A 12,604-nucleotide genomic window follows, 5' to 3' on the forward strand; every position below is an offset into this window, starting at 1 on the left:
ACATAAGTACAAGAAGGCTGATTCTTCCTACTGTCTATGTTTTGAACCATTCCTGTGACACTAGTTGTGGATTCCGATGCTTCACTTCAGGTTTACTGTAACCCTCTGACTTTCTTATTGACGATGAAACACAGAAATTGCATCGGAATTAAATACAAAAGGCACAATACCGACTTAAGGACAAGAAGACTGACTCTTCTTACTGACTCTGCTTTGAACCATTCCTGTGACACTAGCAATAGATTCCGATGCTTCACTTCAGGTTTACTGTATCCCTCTGACCTTCTTATTGACGATGAAACACAGAAATTGCATCGGAATTAAATACAAAAGGTATAATGACGACTTAAGTTCAAGAAGACTGACTCTTCTTACTGTCTATGTTTTGACCCATTCCATTGACACTAGTTACTGATTCCGATGCTTCACTCCAGGTTCACTGTATCCCTTGGACCTTGTTATTGACGATGAAACACAGAAATTGCATCGGAATTAAATACAAAAGTCAAATTGCCAACTTTAGTACACGAAGACTGACTCTTCTTACTGTCTATGTTTTGAACCATTCCTGCGACACCAGTTATGGATCCCGATGCTACACTCCAGGTTTACTGTATCCCCTGGACCTCCTTATTGACGATGAAACACTGAAATTGCATCGGAATTAAATACAAAAGGCACAATGACTGACTCTTCTTACTGACTTAGTTTTGAACCATTCCTGTGACACTAGTTATAAATTCCGATGCTTCACTTCATGTTTTTTGTGTCCCTCTGACCTTCTTATTGACGATGAAGTACAGAAATTGCATCGGAATGAAATAGAAATGGCACAATGTCGACTTAAGTACAAGAAGACTGACTCTTCTTACTGTCTATGTTTTGAACCATTCCTTTGACACTAGTTATAGATTCCGATGCTTCACTCCAGGTTTACTGTATCCCTTGGACCTTCATATTGACGATGAAACACAGAAATTGCATCGGAATTAAATAGAAAAGGCACAATGCCGACTTAAGTACAAGAAGACTGACTCTTCCTACTGTCTACGTTGTGAACCATTTCTGTGACACTAGTTATGGAGTCCGATGCTGCACTTCAGGTTTACTGTATCCCTTGGACGGTCTTATTGACGATGAAACACAGAAATTGCATCGGAATTAAATACAAAAGGCACAATGCCGACTTAAGGACAAGAAGACTGACTGTTCATACTGACTATGTGTAGAACCATTTCTGTGACACTAGTTATAGATTCCGATGCTTCACTTCAGGTTTACTGTATCCCTCTGACCTTATTGCCGATGAAGCACAGAAATTGCTTCGGAATTTAATATAAAAGGCACAATGGCGACCTAAGGACAAGAAGACTGTCTCTTCTTACTGACTATGTTTTGAACCATTCCTGTGACACTTGTTATAGATTGCGATGCTTCACTTCAGGTTTACTGTCTCCCTTGGACCTTCTTATTGCGAATGAAACACAGAAATTGCATCGGAATCAAAAACAAAAGGCACAATGCCGACTTAAGTACAAGAAGACTGACTCTTCCTACTGTCTACGTTGTGAACCATTTCTGTGACACTAGTTATAGAGTCCGATGCTGCACTTCAGGTTTACTGTATCCCTTGGACGTTCTTATTGACGATGAAACACAGAAATTGCATCGGAATTAAATACAAAATCACAATGCCGACTTAAGGACAAGAAGACTGACTGTTCATACTGACTATGTGTAGAACCATTCCTGTGACACTAGTTATAGATTCCGATGCTTCACTTCAGGTTTACTGTATCCCTGTGACTTTCTTATAGACGATGAAACACAGAGATTGCATCGGAATTAAATAGAAAAGCACAATGCCGACTTAAGTACAAGAGGACTGACTCTTCTTACTGTCTAAGTTTTGAACCATTCCTGTAGCACTAGTTGTAGATTCCAATGCTTTACTTCAGGTTTACTGTATCCCTTGGACCTTCTTATAGACGATGAAACACAGAAATTGCATCGGAATTATATACAAAAGGCACAATGCCGTCTTAAGTACATGAAGTAGCACTCTTCTTACTTACAATGATTTGAAGCATTCTTGTGACACTAGTTATAGATTCCGATTCTTCACTTCACTTTTACCGTATCCCTTGGACATTCTTATTGACGATGAAACACAGAAATTGCATCGGAATTAAATAAAAAAGTCACAATGCCGACTTAACTACAAGAAGACTGACTCTTCTTACAGTCTATGTTATGAACCATTCCTGTGACACTAGTTATAGATTCCGATGCTTCACTCCAGGTGTACTATATCCCTTGGACCTTCTTATTGACGATGAAACACAGAAATTGCATCGGAATTAAATACAAAAGGCACAATGCCGACTTAAGGACAAAAAGACTGACTCTTTTACTGACTATGTTTTGAACCATTCCTGTGATACTAGTTATAGATTCCGATGATTCACTTCAGGTTTACTGTATCCCTGTGACCTTCTTATAGACGATGAAACAGAGAGATTGGATCGGAATTAAATAGATAAGGCACAATGCCGACATAAGTACAAGAAGACCGACTCTTCTTACTGTCTATGTTTTGAACCATTCCTGTGGCACTAGTTGTAGATTCCGATGCTTCACTGGAGGTTTACTGTATCCCTTGGAGCTTCTTATTGACGATGAAACACAGAGATTGCATCGGAATTAAATACAAAAGGCACAATGCCGACTTAAGTACAAGCAAACTGACTTTACTTACTGTCTATGTTTGAACCATACCTGTGACACTAGTTATAGATTCCGATGCTTCCCTTCAGGTTTCCTGTATCCCACTGTCCTTCTTATTGAAGGTGAAACGCAGAAATTGCATCGGAATTAAATACGAAAGGCACAATGCCGACATAAGTGCAAGAAGGCTGACTCTTCTTACTGAGTTTGTTTTGAACCATCCCTGTGACACTAGTTATAGATTTCAATGCTTCACTTCAGGTTTACTGTTTCCCTGTGACCTTCTTATTGACGATGAAACACAGAGATTGCATCGGAATTAAATAGAAAAGGCACAATACCGACTTAAGGACAAGAAGACTGACTCATCTTACTGTCTATGTTATGAACCATTCCTGTGATACTAGTTATAGATTCCGATGATTCACTTCAGGTTTACTGTATCCATGTGACCTTCTTATAGACGATGAAACACAGAGATTGCATCGGAATTAAATAGAAAAGGCACAATGCCGACATAAGTACAAGAAGACTGACTCTTCTTACTGGCTATGTATTGAACCATTCCATTGACACTAGTTATAGATTCCGATGCTTCACTCCAGGTTTACTGTATCCCTTGGGCCTTCTTATTGACGATGAAACACAGAAATTGCATCGGAATTAAATTGAAAATGCACAATGCCGACTTAAGTACAAGAAGACTGACTTCTTACTGACTATCTTTTAACTATTCCTGTGACACTAGTTATAGATTCCGATGCTTCACTTCAGGGTTACTGTATCCCTCTGACCTTCATATTGACGATGAAACTCAGAAATTGCATCGGAATTAAATACAAAAGGCACATTGCCGACTTAAGTACAAGAACACTGACTCTTCTTACTGTCTATGAATTGGACCATTCCATTGACATTAGTTATAGATTCCGATGCTTCTCTCCAGGTCTACTGTATCCCTTGGACCTTCTTATTGACGATGAAACACATAAATTGCATAGGAATTAAATTCAAAAGGCACAATGCCGACTTAAGTACAAGAAGACTGACTCTACTTACTGACTATGTTTTGAACCATTCCTGTGACCCTAGTTATAGATTCCGATGCTTCACTTCAGGTTTACTGTATCCCTCTGACCTTCTTATTGACGGTGAAAAACAGAAAATGCATCGGAATTAAATACGAAAGGCACAATGCCGACTTAAGTACAAGAAGACTGACTCTTCTTACTGTCTATGTATAGCACCATTCTTGTGACACTAGTTGTAGATTCCGATGCTTCACTCCAGGTTTACTGTATCCCTTGGACCTTCTTATTGACGATGAAACACAGATATTGCATCGAAATGAAATACGAAAGACACAATGCCGACTTAAGTACAAGAAGACTGACTCTTCTTACTGACTATGCTTTGAACCATTGCTGTGACTCTAGTTATAGATTCCGATGCTTCACTTCAGGTTTACTGTTTCCCTCTGACCTTATTGCCGATGAAACACAGAAATTGCATCGGAATTAAATACAAAAGGCACAATGACGACTTAAGTACAAGAAGACTGACTCTTCCTACTGTCTATACTTTGAACCATTCCTGTGACGCTAGTTATTGATTCCGATGCTTCACTCCAGGTTTACTGTATCCCTTGGACATTCTAATTGACGATGAAACACAGAAATTGCATCGGAATTTAATACAAAAGGCACAATGCCAACTTAAGTACAAGAAGACTGACTCTTCTTACTGACTATGTCTCGAACCATTCCTGTGACAATAGTTATGGATTCCGATGCTTCACTTCAGGTTTACTGTATCCCTCTGACCTTCTTATTGACGATGAAACACAGAAATTGCATCGGAATTAAATACAAAAGGGACAATGCCGACTTAAGTACCCGAAGACTGACTCTTCATACTGTCTATGTTTGAACCATTCCTGTGACACTAGTTATAGATTCCGATGCTTCACTTCAGGTTTACTGTATCCCTCTGACCTTCTTATTGACGATGAAACACAGAAATTGCATCGGAATTAAATACAAAAGGTATAATGCCGACTTAAGTTCAAGAAGACTGACTCTTTCTACTGTCTATGTTTTGACCCATTCCATTGACACTAGTTATGGATTCCCATGCTTCACTCTAGGTTCACTGTATCCCTTGGACCTTGTTATTGACGATGAAACACAGAAATTGCATCGGAATTAAGTAGAAAAGGCACAATGCCGACTTAAGTACAAGAAGACCGACTCTTCTTACTGACTATGTTTTGAACAATTCCTGTGACACTAGTTATAGATTCCGATGCTTCACTTCAGGTTCACAGTATCCCTTGGACCTTTTTATTGACGATGAAACACAGAAATTGCATCGGAATTAAATACAAAAGGCAAATTGCCAACTTTAGTACATGAAGACTGACTCTTCTTACTGTCTATGTTTTGAACCATTCCTGTGACACTAGTTATGGATCCCGACGCTACACTCCAGGTTTACTGTATCCCCTGGACCTCCTTATTGACGATGAGACAGAGAAATTGCATCGGAATTATATACAAAAGGCACAATGCCGACTTAAGGACAAGAAGACTGACTCTTCTTACTGACTTAGGTTTGAACCATTCCTGTGACACTAGTTATAAATTCCGATGCTTCACTTCATGTTTTTTGTGTCCCTCTGACCTTCTTATTGACGATGAAGTACAGAAATTGCATCGGAATGAAACAGAAAAGGCACAATGTCGACTTAAGTACAAGAAGACTGACTCTTCTTACTGTCTATGTTTTGAACCATTCCTGTGACACTAGTTATAGATTCCGATGCTTCACTCCAGGTTTACTGTATCCCTTGGACCTTCATATTGACGATGAAACACAGAAATTGCATCGGAATTAAATAGAAAAGGCACAATGCCGACTTAAGTACAAGTAACCTGACTCTTCTTACTGCCTATGTTTTGAACCATTCCTGTGACACTAGTTATAAATTCCGATGCTACACTTCAGGTTTACTGTTTACCTAGTACGTTCTTATTGACGGTGAAACACAGAAATTGCATCGGAATTAAATACAAAAGGCACAATGCCGACTTAATTACAAGAAGACTGACTCTTCCTACTGTCATTGTTTTGAACCATTCCTGTGACACTAGTTTTGGATTCCGATGCTCACTCCAGGATTACTGTATCTCTCTGACCTTCTTATTGACAATGAAACACAGAAATTGCATGGGAATTAAATACAAAAGGCACAATGCCGACTTAAGTACAAGAAAACTGACTCATCCTACTGTCTATGTTTTGAACCATTCCTGTGACACTAGTTATAGATTCCGATGCTTCACTTCAGGTTTACTGTGTCCCTCTGACCTTATTGCCGATGAAACACAGAAATTGCTTCGGAATTAAATACAAAAGGCACAATGGCGACCTAAGGACAAGAAGACTGTCTCTTCTTACTGACTATGTTTTGAACCATTCCTGTGACACTAGTTATAGAGTCCGATGCTGCACTTCAGGTTTACTGTATCCCTTCGACGTTCTTATTGACGATGAAACACAGAAATTGCATCGGAATTAAATACAAAAGGCACAATGCCGACTTAAGGACAAGAAGACTGACTTCTTACTGACTATGTTTTAACCATTCCTGTGACACTAGTTATAGATTCCGATGCTTCACTTCAGGGTTACTGTATCCATCTGACCTTCTTATTGACGATGAAACTCAGAAGTTGCATCGGAATTAAATAAAAAAGGCACAATGCCGACTTAAGTACAAGAAGACTGACTCTTCTTACAGTCGATGTTATGAACCATTCCTGTGACACTAGTTATAGATTCCTATGCTTCACTCCATGTTTACTATATCCCTTGGACCTTCTTATTGACGATGAGACACAGAAATTGCATCGGAATTTAATACAAAAGGCACAATGCCGACTTAAGGACGAGAAGACTGACTCTTTTACTGACTATGTTTTGAACCATTCCTGTGACACTAGTTATAGATTCCGATGATTCACTTCAGGTTTACTGTATCCCACTGTCCTTCTTATTGAAGGTGAAACTCAGAAATTGCATCGGAATTAAATACGAAAGGCACAATGCCGACTTAAGAGCAAGAAGACTGACTCTTCTTACTGACTATGTTTTGAACCATCCCTGTGACACTAGTTATAGATTTCAATGCTTCACATCAGGTTTACTGTTTCCCTGTGACCTTCTTATTGACGATGAAACACAGAGATTGCATCGGAATTAAATAGAAAAGGCACAATGCCGACTTAAGTACAAGAGGACTGACTCTTCTTACTGTCTATGTTTTGAACCATTCCTGTGACACTAGTTATGGATCCCGACGCTACACTCCAGGTTTACTGTATCCCCTGGACCTCCTTATTGACGATGAGACAGAGAAATTGCATCGGAATTATATACAAAAGGCACAATGCCGACTTAAGGACAAGAAGACTGACTCTTCTTACTGACTTAGGTTTGAACCATTCCTGTGACACTAGTTATAAATTCCGATGCTTCACTTCATGTTTTTTGTGTCCCTCTGACCTTCTTATTGACGATGAAGTACAGAAATTGCATCGGAATGAAACAGAAAAGGCACAATGTCGACTTAAGTACAAGAAGACTGACTCTTCTTACTGTCTATGTTTTGAACCATTCCTGTGACACTAGTTATAGATTCCGATGCTTCACTCCAGGTTTACTGTATCCCTTGGACCTTCATATTGACGATGAAACACAGAAATTGCATCGGAATTAAATAGAAAAGGCACAATGCCGACTTAAGTACAAGTAACCTGACTCTTCTTACTGCCTATGTTTTGAACCATTCCTGTGACACTAGTTATAAATTCCGATGCTACACTTCAGGTTTACTGTTTACCTAGTACGTTCTTATTGACGGTGAAACACAGAAATTGCATCGGAATTAAATACAAAAGGCACAATGCCGACTTAATTACAAGAAGACTGACTCTTCCTACTGTCATTGTTTTGAACCATTCCTGTGACACTAGTTTTGGATTCCGATGCTCACTCCAGGATTACTGTATCTCTCTGACCTTCTTATTGACAATGAAACACAGAAATTGCATGGGAATTAAATACAAAAGGCACAATGCCGACTTAAGTACAAGAAAACTGACTCATCCTACTGTCTATGTTTTGAACCATTCCTGTGACACTAGTTATAGATTCCGATGCTTCACTTCAGGTTTACTGTGTCCCTCTGACCTTATTGCCGATGAAACACAGAAATTGCTTCGGAATTAAATACAAAAGGCACAATGGCGACCTAAGGACAAGAAGACTGTCTCTTCTTACTGACTATGTTTTGAACCATTCCTGTGACACTAGTTATAGAGTCCGATGCTGCACTTCAGGTTTACTGTATCCCTTCGACGTTCTTATTGACGATGAAACACAGAAATTGCATCGGAATTAAATACAAAAGGCACAATGCCGACTTAAGGACAAGAAGACTGACTTCTTACTGACTATGTTTTAACCATTCCTGTGACACTAGTTATAGATTCCGATGCTTCACTTCAGGGTTACTGTATCCATCTGACCTTCTTATTGACGATGAAACTCAGAAGTTGCATCGGAATTAAATAAAAAAGGCACAATGCCGACTTAAGTACAAGAAGACTGACTCTTCTTACAGTCGATGTTATGAACCATTCCTGTGACACTAGTTATAGATTCCTATGCTTCACTCCATGTTTACTATATCCCTTGGACCTTCTTATTGACGATGAGACACAGAAATTGCATCGGAATTTAATACAAAAGGCACAATGCCGACTTAAGGACGAGAAGACTGACTCTTTTACTGACTATGTTTTGAACCATTCCTGTGACACTAGTTATAGATTCCGATGATTCACTTCAGGTTTACTGTATCCCACTGTCCTTCTTATTGAAGGTGAAACTCAGAAATTGCATCGGAATTAAATACGAAAGGCACAATGCCGACTTAAGAGCAAGAAGACTGACTCTTCTTACTGACTATGTTTTGAACCATCCCTGTGACACTAGTTATAGATTTCAATGCTTCACATCAGGTTTACTGTTTCCCTGTGACCTTCTTATTGACGATGAAACACAGAGATTGCATCGGAATTAAATAGAAAAGGCACAATGCCGACTTAAGTACAAGAGGACTGACTCTTCTTACTGTCTATGTTTTGAACCAATCCTGTGGCACTAGTTGTAGATTCCAATGCTTCACTTCAGGTTTACTGTATCCCTTGGACCTTCTTATAGACGATGAAACACAGAAATTGCATCGGAATTATATACAAAAGGCACAATGCCGACTTAAGTATATGAAGACCGACTGTTCTTACTGACAATGATTTGAACCATTCTTGTGACACTAGTTATAGATTCCGATGTTTCACTTCATTTTTACTGTATCCCTTGGACTTTCTTATTGACGATGAAACACAGAAGATGCATCGGAATTAAATAAAAAAGGCACAATGCCGACATAATTACAAGAAGACTGACTCTTCTTACAGTCTATGTTATGAACCATTCCTGTGACACTAGTTATAGATTCCGATGCTTCACTCCTGATTTACTATATCCCTTGGACCTTCTTATTGATGGTGAAACACAGAAATTGCATTGGAATTAAATACAAAAGGCACAATGCCGACTTAAGGACAAGAAGACTGACTCTTTTACTGACTATGTTTTGAACCATTCCTGTGACACTAGTTATAGATTCCGATGATTCACTTCAGGTTTACTCTATCCCTCTGACCTTCTTATTGACGATGAAACTCAGAAATTGCATTGCAATTCAATTCAAATGGCACAATGCCGACTTAAGTACAAGAAGACATACTCTTCTTACTGTTTGTGTATTGAAACATTCCATTGACACTAGTTATAGATTCCGATTCTTCACTCCAGGTTTACTGTATCCCTTGGGCCTTCTTATTGACGAAGAAACACAGAAATTGCATCGGAATTAAATTGAAAATGCACAACGCCGACTTAAGTACAAGAAGACTGACTTCTTACTGACTATGTTTTAACCATTCCTGTGACCCTAGTTATAGATTCCGATGATTCACTTCAGGGTTACTGAATCCCTCTGACCTTCTTATTGACGATGAAACACAGAAATTGCATCGGAATTAAATACAAAAGGCACAATGCCGACTTAAGTACAAGAAGACTGACTCTTCTTACTGCCTATGTTTTGAACCATTCCTGTGACACTTGTTATAGATTCCGATGCTACACTTCAGGTTTACTGTATACCTTGGAAGTTCTTATTGACGATGAAACACAGAAATTGCATCGAAATTGAATACAAAAGGCACAATGCCGACTTAAGTACAAGAAGACTGACTCTTCCTACTGTCTATGTTTTGAACCATTCCTGTGACACTAGTTTTGGATTTCGATGCTTCACTACAGGTTTACTATATCCCTCTGACCTTCTTATTGACAATGAAACACAGAAATTGCATGGGAATTAAATACAAAGGGCATAATGCCGACTTAAGTACAAGACGACCGACTCTTCCCACTGTCTTTGTTTTGAACCTTTCCTGTGACACTAGTTATAGATTCCGATGCTTCACTTCTGGATTACTGTATCCCTCTGACCTTATTGCCGATGAAACACCGAAATTGCATCGGAATTAAATACAAAAGGCACAATGCCGACTAAAGGAGAAGAAGACTGACTCTTTTACTGACTATGTTTTGAACCATTCCTGTGACACTAGTTATAGATTCCGATGATTCACTTCAGGTTTACTGTATCCCTCTGACCTTCTTATTGACGATGAAACTCAGAAATTGCATCGCAATTAAATTCAAAAGGCACAATGCCGACTTAAGTACAAGAACACTGACTCTTCTTACTGTCTATGTATTGAAACATTCCATTGACACTAGTTATAGATTCCGATTCTTCACTCCAGGTTTACTGTATCCCTTGGGCCTTCTTATAGACGATGAAACACAGAAATTGCATCAGAATTAAATTGAAAATGCACAATGCCGACTTATGTACAAGAAGACTGACTTCTTACTATGTTTTAACCATTCCTGTGACACTAGTTATAGATTCCGATGCTACACTTCAGGTTTACTGTATACCTTGGAAGTTCTGATTGACGATGAAACACAGAAATTGCATCGAAATTGAATACAAAAGGCACAATGCCGACCTCAGTACAAGAAGGCTGATTCTTCCTACTGTCTATGTTTTGAACCATTCCTGTGACATTAGTTGTGGATTCCGATGCTTCACTTCAGGTTTACTGTATCCCTCTGACCTTCTTATTGACGATGAAATACCCAAATTGCATCGGAATTAAATACAAAAGGCACAATGGCGACTTAAGGACAAGAAGACTCTCTCTTCTTACTGACTATGTTTTGAACCATTCCTGTGGCACTAGTTGTAGATTCCGATGCTTCACTTCAGGTTTACTGTATCCCACTGTCCTTCTTATTGACGGTGAAACACAGATATTGCATCGGAATTAAATGCGAAAGGCACAATGCCGACATAAGTGCACGAAGACTGACTCTTCTTACTGACTATGTTTTGAACCAATCCTGTGACACTAGTTATAGATTTCGATGCTTCACTTCAGGTTTACTGTATCCCTGTGACCTTCTTAATGACGATGAAACACAGAGATTGCATCGGAATTAAATAGAAAAGGCACAATGCCGACTTAAGTACAAGAAGACTGACTCTTCTTACTGTCTATGTTTTGAACCATTCCTGTGGCACTAGTTTTAGATTCCGATGCTTCACTTCAGGTTTACTGTTTGCCTTGGACCTTCTTATTGACGATGAAACACAGAAATTGCATCGGAATTAAATAGAAAAGGCACAATGCCGACTTAAGTACAAGAAGACAGGCTCTTCCTACTGTCTATGATTTGAACCATTTCTGTGACACTATTTATAGAGTCCGATGCTTCACTTCAGGTTTACTGTATCCCTTGGACCTTCTTATTGACGATGAATCACAGAAATTGCATCGGAATTAAATACAAAAGGCACAATGCCGACTAAAGTACAAGATGACTGACTCTTCTAACTGTCTATATTTTGAACCGTTCCAGTGACACTAGTTATAGATTCCGATGCTTCACTTCAGTTTTACTGTATTCCTTGGCCCTTCTTATTGACGATTAAAACACAGTAATTGCGTCGGAATTAAATACAAAAGGCACAATGCCGACTTAAGTACAAGAAGACTGACTCTTCTTACTGTCTATGTTTTGAACCATTACTGTGACACTAGTTATAGATTCCGATGCTTCACTCCAGGTTTACTGTATCCCTTGGACCTTCTTATTGACCATGAATCACAGAAATTGCATCGGAATTAAATACAAAAGGCACAATGCCGACTTAAGTACAAGAAGACTGACTCTTCTTACTGTCTATGTTTGAACCATTCCTGTGACACTAGTTATAGATTCCGATGATTCACTTCCGGTTTACTGTATGCCTCTGACCTTCTTATTGACGGTGAAACACAGAAATTGCATCGGAATTAAATACGAAAGGCACAATGCCGACTTAAGTACAAGAAGACTGACTCTTCTTACTGACAATGTTTTGAACCATTCCTGTGACACTAGTTATAGATTCCGACGCTTCACTACACGTTTACTGTATCCCTTGGACCTTCTTATTGACGATCAAACACAGAAATTGCATAGGGATTAAATATAAAATGCACAATGACGTCTTAAGTACAAGAAGAGTGACACTTCTTACTGTCTATGTATTGTACAATTCTTGTGACACTAGTTATAGATTCCGATGCTTCACTCTAGGTTTACTGTATCCCTTGGACCT

Source organism: Schistocerca serialis, chromosome 10, assembly GCF_023864345.2.
Source record: "Schistocerca serialis cubense isolate TAMUIC-IGC-003099 chromosome 10, iqSchSeri2.2, whole genome shotgun sequence".
Taxonomy (NCBI): domain Eukaryota; kingdom Metazoa; phylum Arthropoda; class Insecta; order Orthoptera; family Acrididae; genus Schistocerca; species Schistocerca serialis.